This window comes from Siphateles boraxobius, unplaced genomic scaffold (assembly GCF_051911475.1).
Source record: "Siphateles boraxobius isolate OS27281-9 unplaced genomic scaffold, OSU_SipBor_1 39, whole genome shotgun sequence".
Classification (NCBI taxonomy): domain Eukaryota; kingdom Metazoa; phylum Chordata; class Actinopteri; order Cypriniformes; family Leuciscidae; genus Siphateles; species Siphateles boraxobius.
In genome coordinates, this window is record NW_027509019.1 from 1,861,713 (window position 1) to 1,878,745 (window position 17,033).

Genomic DNA, 17,033 nt, shown 5'->3' on the forward strand with positions numbered 1-17,033 from the left:
CCAATTTTAAGCATCAGCTGTCAAAGCTGTTTATTGATCACTGCACTTGTTTATAGTGTGTAATTTTTAAACTATATTTTGCTTTTGTATACGGATTGGTTTATTGATTGTATGTTTGTTTATACATTTATACAATTAATTGTATTTTGTATTAAATTTTGTTTTTGTATATGGATTGGTTTATTGATTGTATGTTTACTTATTTCTATGTTTAGTTCTGTGTTGTTGTTTTCGTCGCACTGTTTCGCTTTGTCTTGGCCAGGTCGCAGTTGTAAATGAGAACTTGTTCTCAACTGATTTTACCTGGTTAAACAAAGGTTAAATAAAATAAAAATAAAAATATTCATCATTGGAACATCTCTGCTAAGTGAACATTGCATTTACTCATACCTTTAAGCAAAATATAACTCTACCCGCTCTCTGCTCAGCACATATGCACACACATAGTCTGACTTCACAAAATACACTATGAAATTATTATGAAAATGATTAAAGAAAAATAAAACTAAATAATAACATAAAACAGTAAATTTTATGTCTTCAGATTGCAATGCAAAAATGTGTATTATAAAGATGTTATTGTACACTAAATGAGCCAAAACAACATCACATTTTGGCCAGTTTATTTCAGTACCAGTTTGTGTCTTTAAGTAGAAACTGAACAGCAGTAAGGACCTTATCTGAGTGGGTGAAAGGTACAGCGGGTGAGGAGGAACCTTGAAAACAGTATAAAGGCTGTCTCATGTCTTCCTGTTGTGTGTCACTCTCTTGCACAGCGTAACTTCTGTGTACTAGACTGAACCTATTCTTGCAAGAATAAATAGCCTACTTTTCTTTTTATTAATTTGACTCTGAGTGTCTCTTACGCAGTGATGATGTTTAACAGAATTTTTGCCACAACACAACCTTTTTGACTTATGCCGACGTGCTCGTTCTGATGTCACGGGATTCCGGGGAGCCCCATTCACTCAGACTGTGTCACCTGAACCTCATCCTGAATCTGAGCCAATGCAGCTAGGGAGAATACACCTCTCTTCTGCTGAACGCCACCACCGTATTCGAGAGGTTGTGCCTTTACTGCGGTGGCACGGGTCACTTTGCTGCCACATGTTCGGTAAAAGAGAGAGCTCGCCAGTAGTTAGGGGAATATTGGAGGAGGAGTTCTGGATACTCCGGAGGAGTATCACGATCTGCGAGCGGTGTTCAGTCGATCCTGGGCCGCTTCTCCCGAAGTTTCAGTCAGGTTGCCACCCCTATGACTGCGCTCACGTCCGCAAGGTGTCGTTTTGTCTGGTCCGAGGCTGCTCAATGTGCATTTGAGGGCCTTAAAGTTTTGTTCACATCCACTCCCATTCTGATTTCGCCTGATTCTAAAAACCAGTTTATCGTTGAGGTGGACGCGTCTGACGTCGGTGTGAGAGCGGTTCTCTCGCAGCGATCTGCTCTTGATCAGAAGGTTCACCCATTGGCATTTTACTCGCATCGACTCTCAACTGCCAAACGCAATTATGATGTGGGTAACCGGGAGCTTCTAGCCATTCGACTGGCCTTGGAGGAGTCGCGCCATTGGTTAGGGGGATCCTCCTGTCCATTTATTGTCTGGACTGATCACCGTAATCTTGAGTATATCCGCTCCGCCAAGAGGCTTAACTCTAGACAGGCTCACTGGGCTCTTTTTTTTCTGCCGTTTCAATTTCACTATCTCTTACTTGTCCCGGATCAAAGAACATTAAGCCTGACACTCTTTCTCGCCACTTCTCCTCCTCCGAGGGTCGTCCCACCACTGAGACCATCCTACCTGAGGGATGTGTGGTTGAGTCCGTCACCTGGTGGGTGGAACAGCTGGTGCGAAAGGCTCTTTCTCACACTATCGTTTCCCCTGGGTGTCCTGAGGGGAAGCTATTTGTCATCAAGTCCGCTCTCCGGCTGTCCTTCGTTGGGGTCATCTAAACTGGTCACTCATCCGGGGGTGGGTCGTACTTCGGCAGCTGTCCACCAGCGATTCTGGTGGCCTGCCATGGAACGGGAGGTACGCCGATTTGTTGCGTCATGTTCTGTCTGTGCCCAGCAGAAGTCCAGTAATTCGCCTCCCGATGGTCTGCTTCGCCCTCTCTCTATTCCCTCCCGGCCTTGGTCCCATGTTGCCCTGGACTTCGTTTTGGGGCTTCCCCCCTCCAGCGGGAATACAGTGATTCTCACTGTCGTTGATCGGTTTTCTAAAAGCATTCACTTTGTTCCACTACCCAAGCTTCCGTCGGCTAAAGAGACTGCGCAGGCGGCTGTGGACCACATCTTTAGAATACACGGGCTTCCTTCTGATGTTGTTTCGGACAGGGGACCACAGTTTGTCTCTAACTTTTGGAGGGAATTCTGCAAACAGATTGGTGCTACTGCCAGTCTGTCTTCACGGTTTCACCCACAGTGTAATGGGCAAGCTGAGCGCGCTAATCAGGACATCGGTCAGATGCTCCGCTGTTTGGTGGCTCATAACCCCACCACCTGGTGTGAACAACTGACATGGGCGGAGTACATGGGCGATCATAATTCTCTGCCTTCATCGTCCACTGGCCTTTCCCAGTTTTCTTGTTGTCTGGGCTACCAACCACATCTGTTTCCCTCTCAGGAACCAGAGGTCGCCGTCCCCTTGGTCCAGGCTTTTATTCAACGCTGTCGTCGTACTTGGGGGAGGGTGAGGTCAACTCTGTGCCGGACCAGGGAACGTACTTGTCGTATCGCCAATCGTCGCCGTTCCAAATCTCCCAGGTATGTTTGTGGGCAAAGAATTTGGCTTTCCACTCATAATTTACCCCTTCAGGCACCCGCTCGGAAATTGGCTCCCCGTTTCATTGGACCTTATGCCATCACTAAGGTCATCAGTCCGGCAGCTCAGGTAACCAGACTCTCTCAAACGTGTCCATCCTGTTTTTCATGTCTCGTGTATTAAACCTGCGCTCCGCCTCATTTCCAGCGTTCACTCCTTCGTTCATGTCTGTTACTGACGCCTGAGTATCACTGCTACTGTTTCCTGTCCTGTGTGTACGCATATGTCAGATGAGTTACTGCTCCGGCTATCCTGTGTCAAGTCTGATTCTCTGTGCTGCGGTTACTGCCTGGTGGACTCTGGTGGACTCGGTTCAGGGACCCAGGGTGGACCAGGCAGTTCAGGTGGCCAGGGTGGACCAGGCAGTTCAGGTGGCCAGGGTGGACCAGACAGTTCAGGGGGCCAAGGCGAACCAGACAGTTCAGGTGGCCAGGGTGGACCAGGCAGTTCAGGTGGCCAGGGTGGACCAGGTAGTTGGCCACACTGGCTTGGCAGCCGCTATCTTGTCCGGAGTCATTGGCTCAGTGGCGGCCATCTTGTCTGAAGATACTGGCTCGGCGGAGGCCATCTTGTCCGAAGATACTGGCTCGGCGGCAGCCATCTTGTCCAGAGACATTGGCTCAGCAGACATGGCATGAACAGTCTCTGGCTCGGCAGACATGGCGTGAACAGTCTCTGGCTCGGCAGACATGGCGTGAACAGTCTCTAGCTCGTCAGACGTGACGTGAACAGTCTCTTGTGCGGCAGACACGACGTGAAAAGTCTCTTGTGCGGCAAGCACAACGTGAACAGTCTCTTGTGCGGCAGGCACGACGTGAACAGTCTCGTGCGGCAGGCTCAGTTGCAGGGCCAAGTCAATATACAATTTTAAAGTCCAATGAGGATTGTGAAGAGGCATGGTGAACCGAGCGGCTCAAATAGCCCCACTCTAAAAAAAAATCATGAGGCATACAGAGTCCATCAAAGTCAAATTTGCCAGTTCTATAAAGTCTCTCCCATACTCCTCAATAGGATGTTTTCCTTGACGGAGACGCATGATCCTTGCTGCTGGATTCATTTTGGTGAGTTCTTCTGTGACGCTGTGGTTGAATCATTGGAGGCACACTTTATTAATTAAACTCAAAACTCAGAACTAGACAAACTGAGGCTAGGAAAACAGGACATGGAAATCAAATAACAACATTAAAACAACAAGAACTCACAAAGACTGAACTAGACACAGGGCTTAAAGGGGTGGTAAAACACGATTTCACTTTTCTAACTTTAGCTAGTGTGTAATGTTGCTGTGAGTTACAATTCTCAAAGTTCAAAGTAAAGGAAGATTTTGCTTTTAAAGAAATCAATTTCTAAGGACTACAGCAAACGGCCGGTAGGGACTACACGACATTCCTCCAGGGTTGCTGACATCACTAACCCCTAAACCCTCCTCCAAGAATACTAAATAAGGGGGCGAGGCCATTTTATATTTCATTGGAGAAGAGTTGTTGTGTAGGCTGTTGTTGCCGCAATGCCGTCGAAATGTTATTTTCATCCGGATTGCAGGTCCACTTTGTTCAGCCTTCCTAGGGTCGCGGGAGTTAGGGATCAATGGTTAATTATTACCCAAATCTCGCTCTCTCTGCTGCACATTTTACAGAGGAAAGCTTCCACAATCTTCGTGAGTTCAATGCAGGATTCACACAACGGCTTGTCCTGAAAGATGGAGCAGTTCCAACTTTAAGAACAGAAGCTGTTGTTTACGGGCCACAACCTGTAAGTATGATTTATTTTTGTTGATGTGTTTTCCTGTAATAGTTCGTATAGATAATTGTACGTTGTAGCAAGGAAGTAAACAAATGACAACGCTGTTTGGCTCTGCAAACTAGTTTGTTAAATGCTCATTCATACTTAACGTTATCCGACAAACACCTAATGTTTCAAACTTGTTTTTAATCTCAACAGCGAACTTGGAATTAGTGTAAATTATTCTTTGAATAGAGCTTTTATGTATTGTTTATCTATATGCGTGTTTATCTACAGGCATGCTAAACATGGTTCTGTGTTTGATTTGGCTACTGTAGTAAAGCCAAGGTTTAGTGTTCGTTTTGGCTTAATAGTTCTGTCAACAGATATTTGGCTACAATCGTTCTAAAAATACAAAAGTAACGGTGCCATACAGTCAGTAACGATCACTATATTTATTTTATTTTTTATTTATCCTTTATTTTACCAGGTAATGTCCCATTGAGATATTCAAATCTCTTTTACAAGGGAGCCCTGGGGCAACAATTACACAAGTTACACAGAATCAAATAAACAACAAACAAAACAGATTTACATGTAAAACAATTTAAGAATGACTTAATGTGGTCATTGAAAACATGTGCATTGTTCAAATTTGGAACGTTTAAGTAATTGCTTAAAATGTTCAAGTGGGATAAAAACAGAAAGCTTCAATACTTTTTGGAGCAAATTCCAACACCAGGTTCTGTGTTTGATTTGGCTACTGTAGTAAAGCCAAGGTTTAGTGTTCGTTTTGGCTTAATAGTTCTGTCAACAGATATTTGGCTACAATCGTTCAAAAAATACAAAAGTAACGGTGGCATACAGTCAGTAACGCTCACTATATTTACTTAATTTTTTATTTATCCTTTATTTTACCAGGTAAAGTCCCATTGAGATATTCAAATCTCTTTTACAAGGGAGCCCTGGGGCAACAATTACACAAGTTACACAGAATCACATAAACAACAAACAAAACAGATTTACATGTAAAACAATTTAAGAATGACTTAATGTGGTCATTGAAAACATGTGCATTGTTCAAATTTGGAACGTTTAAGTAATTGCTTAAAATGTTCAAGTGGGATAAAAACAGAAAGCTTCAATACTTTTTGGAGCAAATTCCAACACCAAGGAGCAGCATAACTAAAAGCAGTCTTACCGAATTCAGTTGTTATGCGTGGGATATTTAGAGCCAGAAGGTTAACGGAGAGGAGATTGTAAATGGAGTGTTTCCAGGTCAACAGACTAGTAAAATAGCTGGGTAAATTACCGTTAATGACTTTATAAATAAAAATGTGCCAGTGGAACCATCTATGCAGACCTAAAGAGCTAAAACCAGTCGCCTCATAAAGACGACACTGAGTATGTCGTGTATGCATGTTATGTATGTACAGTTTTTGCTGTGTTATCTGCTGTCATTTATGTGGCTAAGGGATTTCTAGAGTGGCTGTGTCTATCGGACTGACTATGGACACCTGTAGAGGACTGGGGTTGTAATAGACAATGATTACGTGCATCTGTGAAGAGGGAGGAGTTCGCCACATTGGTTGATTAACCACTTGTTTTCACCAGGCCTCGGGCTTCATATGAGCGTACGAGGTGACCGGAAGGGCGCGGGCTATGAGAGGGAGATGCGACAGCAAGTGGCACAATGGCGGAGAGCCCCCCCATCACTGCAAGCTAAGTACCCTGTTGAGGGAAGTTATATTTCTGGAGCCTGACTTGCTATGTGTTAGTCAGTGGGAAGACGAAGTGGCGGGTGGCTCATGAATGTTTGTTGTCCGTTGCAGCGCAGGATTACATCAGCCGTCAACAACGTGATCGGGAAGAATGCTGGAAGCGTTAATCAACTCCGCCGGATGCAGCGTTGACAGCGGTGTCCGCTGAACCTCCGAAGTACATTCCAGGGAAGGATCCGCCCTGATCTGGACTTGTTGCGGAATACCCAGCGCCGACGGTGCAGTTACCGGCTACATCGAAGGGCATCCTCTGGATTATTCTTTTTAAATTCTGGTCGGCTTGCGGGAAGCCAACCAGCGGACTTATTTCATTGTATTTTTGTGTTGTCTGCGTGACTCGTCGGCCCAGCTGTAAACGCAGAGTGGACAGGAACGTTTGGTGAGCTGAACTGAATATAATGTGTAGTGTAATCTGATCATTGTGTGTGGGTTTAATTATGAATTGCTGTGCTGTTTAATCATGAATTGCTGTGCTCTTTCGGTATTTGAATGTATCATTGTGTGACGTGCCGTGGACACGTATATTTATAGCGTATTCACCTAGATAAATTATTTACCTGCATCTATTAATCTAGTTCTGCTTGCCAGTTGGGGATGCTTGTGATGGGACTGCATGTTTATGGTTGGGCTGCCGTGAGTCTTCTATGTAAATTTTAGTAACTGTGCAATAAAAGAGTAAACTGTTTTTGAGCCTCATGTGTTTGTGAGTCTGGGGGATTACCCGTTACCACAGTTGTTAAAGGCCAGCGACATGTACATGACTTGGCATTCGTAATAAACCGTAATGCACCATGGTAGACTGTGTCAATTGTGTGCAGCGTGGTAGAGGCAGCATGCATATAAAAAACATCCCCATAGTCCAACACTGGCAAGAAAGTGGCACTGATCAATTTCCTCCTAGCTTGGAGAATAAAACAGGATTTATTTCTGAAATAAAAACCAAGCTTCACTCTCAGCTTTCTCACTAATTTATCAATATGAACTTTAAAGGTTAGCGTTTCATCAATCCACAGACCAAGATATTTATAAGATGAAACATTTTCAACACACTTCCCATCCAGTGTGGAAATGGCAAGGGCGGTTGATGCGGGTACTGTGCGAGACTTTGTGAACTGCATCACCTTAGTTTTACCAGCGTTTAAAACCAGTCTAAGATCAATGAAAGTGGCCAGTAATAAATTAAAAGATTGCTGTAGTGAATGATAAGCTTGAGGTAGGGTGGGGGCGGAACAATATAGTACTGTGTCGTCTGCATATGTTACACCCCTGGAAAAGGGGAATGAGTAATAAGACACAGGACACGGTGTTACTTCCCTCACGTCCAGTGTAATAATGGACGAGCAGGCGCAACACGCTTCCCTTGCGATACATCAGGCATAATCAACCGATTCCCGATCAACAGGCGAACTCTTAAATGCAAACTTTGAATATCAACCACATGAAAACAAGGTACAACAATAAATGAGCAGGGTAACTTTTAAATAATACCGTTTTTGGCACGTTATTGTGCTAATGCATCATTTTATGACTCTTTAACTTGAAGACCAAAGTAATCACTAATAGAATCAGAAAATCACAGCTTAAGCAGTGAGTGCAGTCTTCCAGATTTTCCTGCTGACAGCCATAGCATCTCCTCCCATATCGCAGTGTAGCTGGGGGATGAGAGTGTTGGTTGTCATACCTTTGGTTCGGTAGAGGGTATCTGTGCTGTACTGTAGGGGCTCGAGGGTAGCCATATTCTGCTGCAGGAACCTGAGGTTAGCTGTGCTGTGCTGCAGAGTTTTGAGGGTACCTGTGTTGCATGGCAGGGGATTGAAGATATCCTTGTTGTGATGCAGGTGCTGGGGTTGCTCTGTATGTCATTGGTGGGTCATTGTAGCCTGATGTCAGCTGAGGTGAGATGCCATCTAGTCCTGATGGTGGATTTGGGTGCAGCTGCAGCTGTTGGAAAGAGGGCTGCTGCATAGACTCTTTAATAGAGGACACTTAAGCTTTAAGGTCTTTCAGGAGGGTCATGTTAGCTTTCATCTGCAGTTCTGAAAGAATATCAACCTTATTCTTACTTTGACTCAGCTGGCTTGTCTTTTCCTTTTTCTCAATTGGAATCTGGTCAGAATGAGCAGCATGAATGGTTACAGGCCGCTGTGGTGCTGTCATCTTCTTCTTATCCTGCCTCTCACTTTCATAAGCACAGGAAATATTTAGTTCCTCAAACAAGAGTTCATCAGAAATGCCAGTTTTCTGATGAAGGTCACGTTTTACGTTATCGTTCTGCAGGCCGGTCATAACTGTGTGGAGGAACATGTTCTGCACGAGCACTTGATCATATTTTAGGCCTGACTCAGATTCTTGTGAGGCAAACAGAATCTTCTGTCTTAAATCTAGAGCGCGAATAAGGAAGCTCTGAGGTGTCTCTTTCATGCTCTGGACTTCAGAAGACAGCTGTTTATTTAACTCTGTTGCACTCTTTTCTTGGTAATGACAACGGAGTATCCTTCTCAGGGTGGGCAGTGTTAGGTCACTTTTCCCCTCTAAATAACTGCGCAACTGTATCCCAGGAACAATGGCTCTTATGACAGCATCAACAATCTCAGTCTCTGGCAGCCCTTTGAGAAGACCATGCTCGATCTGCCGTGCTAAGCTGGAAAACGGGAGACGATCTTTCTGTCCTGGTTCCCCAATTTGTCCAGATATTTTAAATTCTTTGTGCCAAGGAGGAGGGATGTGATCCAGTGATAAACCTGAGGCTGCCATTCTGTGGCTAGGTTTAGTGGCCTGGACCCCCTGTTCACCTTTAACATTTTGTGGTACCTGTACCTGGGGAGATCTGCTTTCTGTTGGTGCATTGTCTTGTGTGTCATCAGGCTGATTTGGGTTTTTATTTGGTGATGCTTGAGGCTCACTTGCATGGTCAGCTGCTGACCAGCCTGTAGCTCAATTATTTTGTCTTTAAGGCAGAGGAGCATCGCCATTCCCAAATCTTCAAGTTTCTTCGCTTTGCAGATGGTTACTTATCATTAAGATGAGTGATGTTCTGTTCTTTCCTGCCACATGCTCCAATTCTGGCCCAGCAAGGATTAAAAAATCACACAGTTCTTTTAGGCTTTCTACTGGCAGTGTACACAAAAGTCCTATTATTTCCAACTGCAATGTCTCTACTTCAACGGACTCCATTTTTCTTGCGGCAACGATCTAGTGTTCAGTAGCAGCAGTAACTTGTGTGCTTAACTTTGACAGAAGCACTCCTGGTACCTTGGGTTCATCTCAGATTGCTTTTGCTTTTGGTTGTAGACAGTCGAACTGCCACCGTATTATCCACTCGATGTCGCCTGCCTGGGTAAGTTGAAGGGGACTGAATGAGAGCTTAGGACGTCCGTCTTGGCAGAAGTCGGACCCTGCTTCACTCAATCCCAGCGGGGCCTCCAGAAAATGTTACACCCCTGGAAAAGGGGAATAATGAGTAATAAGACACAGGACACGGTGTTACTTCCCTCACGTCCAGTGTAATAATGGACGAGCAGGCGCAACACGCTTCCCTTGCGATACATCAGGCATAATCAACTGATTCCCGATCAACAGGCGAACTCTTAAACGCAAACTTTGAATAGCAACCACATGAAAACAAGGTACAACAATAAATGAGCAGGGTAACTTTTAAATAATAAAGTTTTTGGCACGTTATTGTGCTAATGCATCATCTTATGACTCTTTAACTTGAAGACCAAAGTAATCGCTAATAGAATCAGGAAATCACAGTGCTATTACTCTTACCAATATTCTATATATTTACATGAATTATGATGTGTTCTTCACCCCTTTTTTAAGTACTTCTCTGAATTAAAGCAAATTGCTTATTTTCCTCTTTTTAACACACAGAATTACATATAATGAACTTTTCTGACTGTACACATTCTCATAACCATTACACATAGAGGTGTATTTTGCCATTTTCTGCTACAAAGGCAATGGTGCTTATGTAAATAGTAAATAGGACTGGACCAAGGATAGACCCTTGAGGGACACCTCGCCAGACCCTCAGTGGGGCAGAACTATGCCCATCGAAAACTACAGTTTGAGTTCTGTTGGCAAGATAGTTTCTGAACCAGTCAACTGCCTTAGTGCCCAAGCCAATGTCCTGGAGTCTCATAAGCATAATACAGTGATCAACTGAGTCAAAGGCCTTTGACAAGTCGATGAACAGGGCAGCACAGCTCATCTTATTGTCAAGGTCACAGATGATGTCATCAAGCACCTTAGTAGCTGCAGTAATGGTGCTATGCTTGGCCCTAAAGCCTGATTGTGCCGGGGAAAGTATGTTATAATTTTGCAAGAAGCCCTTAAGTTGGGTGTTTACTAAAGACTCTAGGACCTTGGCAAGCACAGACAATTTAGAAATTGGGCGGTAATTATCGAGAATGGAGGAATCCCCCCCTTTCAACAGGGGCAGCACATGAGCTGATTTCCAAACATCTGGTAATTCATTTGAAGACAGGGACCAATTAAAAAGGTATGTAATAGGTTCTGCTATTATATGTACAGATAGTTTCAGTAAAGCAGGGTCTAGACCATCAGGACGGGCTGATTTCCTAGTATCAATTTCCTTATGAGCCTTAAGCACTGCAGATGAGGCAATGAGTTTGAAGTCGAATCCCTCACTGACAAGAGAAGCAGGTAAATTGTGTTGGAGAGGTGAGGAAAAATGTCTATGTGAGACTTCTTCAGGATATGATTGTTCAAATATATCCCCTGCCTTAATGAAATGGTCATTGAAAGCATTAACAATATCATTCTTGTTTGAGATTTGATAAGTATCTTTAACTATATGCTTAGGGAGAGCAGATTCACTGGAAGGAATTTCAAGGGATTTTATCGTCTTCCAAAATTTAGATGGATTATTTAGGTTTGAGGACATTGATTTGAGGTAGAAGTCAGATTTGCACTTTCTTATAAGGTAAGTGAACTTGTTCCTAAGATACCTAAAATTAGTCCAGTCAGATTGGTGGTTTGTGGTCTTTGCTAAGACCCAGGCTGCATTTCTCTCATGAATCCGAGAAGACAGTTCATTGGAAAACCAGGGGTTATCACGCCCTTTAATTCTATAGCACGTTAGGGGGGCATGTTTATCAGTAATCGAGAGAAAGAGTGAATGAAAGTAGTTCCATGTACATTTATATCCGGTCTAAGACTAATTCTAGAGAAATCACAGATGTTTAATTCATGTAAAAAGGCTTGTCCTTCAAACCTTTTTAAAATTTCTTTTAATGAGGATGTGAGGCTTGAATTTAGGGAGCTTGGTGTCCCTAACACATGCTACGGTGCAGTGGTCACTGATTTCGTTAGAGAATACCCCTATTCCTGTATATTTCTGAGGAGTATTGGTTAGTATTAGATCTATCAAATTTGACTTATCTGGGAATTTTCTATTAGGACGGGTATGGGAGGAAACAAGCTGGGTAAGATTTAGCTCATTACAGATATTTTTGAGACAGTCGGAGTTCAAATCTTTCATTAGCACAAATTCCCGATCCCGTAATTCGACTAATACATCAGCCAGAAAATTTAAGGCCTCCTTAGCACCAGAAGGAGGCTTATAGCAGGCAATGACAGTAAGGAGTGATGTGGAAGAGAAAGAAATATCAATAAACAAAAACTCAAATATTTTAGGACAAGAGATAGATTTAGTTACTCTGCAATTAAACCTGGTTTTAATGTAAATGGCAACACCGCCGCCCTTACTTTTACGATCACTACGAAATAAATTATAACCAGTAATATGGATAGAAGAATCAGAGACAGATTTCTTCAACCAAGTCTCAGATAAAACCAAAACATCAGGGTCTGAAGTTGACACCCAGACCCTAACTAAGTCCATTTTTTGCACAAGACTTCTAACATTCAAGTGGAGGAAGCCAAGACCATTTTGTTCTTTGAAATCAGATGGGGTAGGTAAATTAATACATGGAGGTGTAGGCTCAGGATTTGACTTAATGTTACCTGACATCAAAAGAAGTATAATTATTAAAAGACGATGTTTTAATCTAACAGCTTTGGAACTGTGAGGATCATGATTATGAGGTTGGCCAGTTGATATTAAAACATTAAAGCTTTCCATGACATTTTTACTAAAAACACAAAGATATATATTACAAAAAAGAAAATTATATTTAATGACTGGCTGGTATGGCTGGTATACCGCAGTGCACGAAAAATGCATAGGTGCAATATAGGAGAGTTCAGGATGTAAGCCTTTTATGTTGTCAGGGACTTGGTGAAATGAAACGGTATAAAATGCAGTAATATTAAAAGTCATTAGTAGGAAAACAGTACAAAGCAGAAGGTATATGGCATGCATTGTTGATATGTAGCGATGTGCCCAGGGTAATCCACAGAAACGGGAAACAGCTGATTGAGTTTGTTTGGCAATTTACCAAACAACTTTCCTTTTCAAGCAAGTTTGTGTGTGAAGCTAGACCACTCCGGGTAAACGAGTAGCCCAAACTTTGCATTGAGTGCGAGGTGGAAAATGCTCACGCATCAGCTGAATGCGGAAGAGAAAGTTGTATCAACGATCGACACTGTTTCGTATCGCATTCACGGCAAAAGTCGTAAGTAAGAAACATAGAAACATAACTTTCCTTATTAAGAAGAGTTAGAGTGCGTTGATAATTCAACCATGAAATCCCTTTGAGTTGTTCCCCAGTCGATATATATTGGTATAAGATATATAGATCCGCAGTCTTTACTCAAAAGAATCCCTTTGAGGACTGTAGTATAATCTGTTAGACCGATTATATGAAATTCTAGTTTATGAAGCTTATTTTTTGTAATACTATAATAATTAGTACAATTAAATAACAGCGTATCTAAAAAGTAAGGAGACAACAAAAAACAAACCTTTCTGAAACGTTGTTTAACAGCCGTTCTTGAACAGGTTCTGCTCGATCATCTTCACTAACATTCTCTGGGTCCGATTCGGGCTCAATTGGTATGGTTTTATTGACGCCATCATTTATAAACCAAAGCACAAACTACCGGTAAAGGTACGGGGTGTGACGTTTCCGGAAAATGTGCACATTAGGCGGTTAGCGAATCACAACACACTGGGCCAGCTAAGCAATCTGAGCCCATTGCGTAGTTTTGAGGGACTGGCTCCGTAGAACCCGGAAACCATCAGACCGTTTTTACAAGGAGGAAAAAGAAAAGTGTAGAATAAAGGTAAAATATATGAAAAATAATAAAACATTTTAAAAACGAAGCATGAACACATGTTACAGTGCACCCCACAAACACAATCAACCCTTTGAAAAAATGTGTTTTACCACCCCTTTAAATACAAAGGCAAACAAGCTAAACAAGATAACAAGGGGGCGTGGCTTATCAGAAACACCTGGGTCTGCTGTGCAGCTGCACTGCGTTTTAAAAATTTGGTTTAAATATTCTCGAGAAAAAGAGTTTTCCCATAGCGTAAGCTAGCCTTACGCAATACTCGTTCCCTCTTCTCAGGGAACCAAGGTTACGTAAGTAACCAAGATGATTTCCCGGGAACTTGGGTGGAGACAAAAGCAATCAATCACAGGCTCATAGATTAAGATCACTTTGTAAATCACAGATTAAGACTTTTACCCTTAAGTTAGGCACTACAAAATAAAGTAATAAATATAACGTTTACACATTCCTCTTACAATTGTTACCCTTTGTACACATGACAGATTTTAACTTTTTAACAATTATATGAATTGTATCAATCCTTATAGGGAATGTGAAGGTACGTCACGTAGAGTTGCATTATGGGACCTGGGTGCCATGTTTACAGGCACGATCTCTGTTTACCTTTTCGCCGGCCGTTGCAATGACATTTAATAGTGGGTGTGTTTGGCTAAAACGAGGTAAAATTGAAGAAGAACGGAAGAAATTGAGAAGCTGAAAGAAAAAGAGAAGGGACCTTACCGGGAAAAAGTAAATGCCACTGCCAAAAATCGTTATTTGGACAAACTGTCCGCGATAAACAACGTTGATCCATATGATTTAGCAGCCCAAGACTGTCACTTAATGTATTTATTAAACAGTTATATAAAAACTTGATTCACAAACATTTTAAAAAGACTATAAAAAGTTGCACAGAATATCAAAGCAAATTGTTAATTGAAAACAAAATAAATATAATTTGATTCATGCAATGTGGCCTGGCTTTATCATCTGCTAACATGAACCACAAATCAAACATTATTCATCAACTATCCTACTAGTCATCAAGAAATATACAATACACCACCTCTTGCTTTGTACAACTTTTAACAAACGTAGTATGCAGTGGAGGACAGTTACTAAGTACATTGACTCAAGTACTGTACTTAAGTACTTAAGTACATACCTTTTACATTCCTATTACATACCTTTTAAGTACTTACTGTACTGTAAAAAATTAAAGTGCTTGTACTTTACGTGAGTATTTTATTTACATGCAGCTTTCTACATCTAATCCAGTACATCTCAGGAAGAAATACTGTACTTTTTACTTAATTACATTTATCTGACAGCTCTAGTTAGTTAATTTACAACTTCACTTTTTTACACAAAAAACATATATGAAATTATGAATGCGATCCGGCGTCTTCTCGTCAGCTCCTGGACCTGCGTCCCTTGTTGTTTTTCCAAGAAGGAAAGCTGAAAAACAGATTCCGTTGTTCAGTTTCCTCCCTGAACGATTGTGTGACCTGCTATGGCAGTTCTTGATCGAGCAGCACTGACCAACCATATTGAAGTTTATTAAAATTTCGACAGAAAATCTAAACACAGCCTCCAACACACGAATTCAAATACAGCGGGGTAGAGCGGGATAGGGCGCGATCCTGTAACTATGGCGGCGGACCCATAATGCAACATGGCGTGATATCACCTTCACATTCCCTATCAACTAGTACTGAATGCATGATCTTTTTAACTTTAAATATTTTAAGATCCTCACGTACTAGGTTTATTGACATAGCAACTGTGCGCGGTGAACATTCTGTCTCAATAATTTGTTCCAAACTGCGTGGTACTGTTAATATGTAAGTCATGCAATATCCACTCCTCGCCGCCTGGTGGGAGTATGTTTTTCCTGAATACGACAGTAACTATGAGAAGTATAACCCCCGGAAGCATTAGACATTTCGAGCTTTCAGCCCTGAGGTGTTTTCAGTTCACCGCAACTCCCGAAAAATTTGAGTGGCTTTCAACCAGTCGGTGGGCTTCTTCTAAGCTTTTGGACACTAATGAAAGGTAGGTGGACATGAATATATACCTTTTATCTTGGTACTGACGACATTTCATCGAAATCCATGGAGGAGAAGGTATTTAACTAAATCGCGGGAATTTAGTAGTCACATTTGTGGTGAGTAGATTAGCGAACATCCTGTCGGATGAACTGTAGGCGTCGTTCTAAAAATTCTTTAAAAACGCTAAAAGTCTCGATTTGAACTCATTCTCACAGTGTTTTCCTTGAAATTATTACTGATGCTATGTAGTTTAATATGCATCTCATGGTTTTCCTGACATATAATAGTAACATTAGTTTACATCACTTCGAATTACATTACTTACTCATGACTAGAAGTGGCAAAGTGACATTTCATCTGATCTATGAATGTGATCAAAAAGTTATGTTGTTTGTTGTCTGTATTAATTTAGTTTACTATTTTATTCGAAGTATCCTGCAACACATAAGCCATGTTGATTAGTCCATGTATGCAGTGCTTTAAGTGGCCCAAAAGAGGTGCCGGTACTCTATTATTAATTTTTTTTTTTTTTTTTGCTGACTACCCTCCTCCCTGACAACTATACTGAAGGGGTTTATATATATATATATATATATATATATATATATATATATATATATATATATATATATATATATATATTTACAGTCAACAGACGACCTTATAAAAAATAATTTAATTGTGGATTTGCTTGAGCTAGAAAGAGCTACTGAACATAAATAAAATGTGCAAAAGGGTATTGAAAACATTTTGAACAAAATGTAGGCTACATAAAATAAATTATAAAACATAATAACATAATAACCATAGAACAGTAGAACATAAACATGAGTCTTGCTATGGTCCATTAATTTCTTTACCCGTTTCACACACCCTCTCCGGACCACGTTGAGTTGACACCATGATTGACACATAGACACTTATAATCGGATTTACGGCTCGATCGGATTGAAAGGGGTGGTTTATCCCTTATGTAATCCGATCTAGAGAACATGTAAACATTGAAAACCAAAACTGAAAGGACTGCACATGTGCAATGACGTTGAATAAACATAATGAGTATAACGCGCGGAACGAGCTGTTTTTCCTGTTGAATAAAGTGTCATATTAATAAGCTTCCCGTCATTCTAAAATTCTCATTTTACTCGCGCGTATGTGAAGTGAAGCAGGACAACGTCCCACTAGTCCTTGTTGTGGATTCTCGTCCACAGACGTCTGGTTTTGGCCGCGGGGAGGGGCATTTTTACTTCGTGATCAGCACGGCAAAACGGTTAATATGCTCTAAATTATGACCAGAGACGAATTAATATTACGTCTGCTGTTTAAAACAAATAAAGAACCAATAGAGGAGAATATTTAGACACGAACAGCGGGTAATATATTCGTGCAGTTTGTGCATGTCAAAAAATCAGATCCGATTTGAAACTTGTGACATATAAACGAGCACATCAA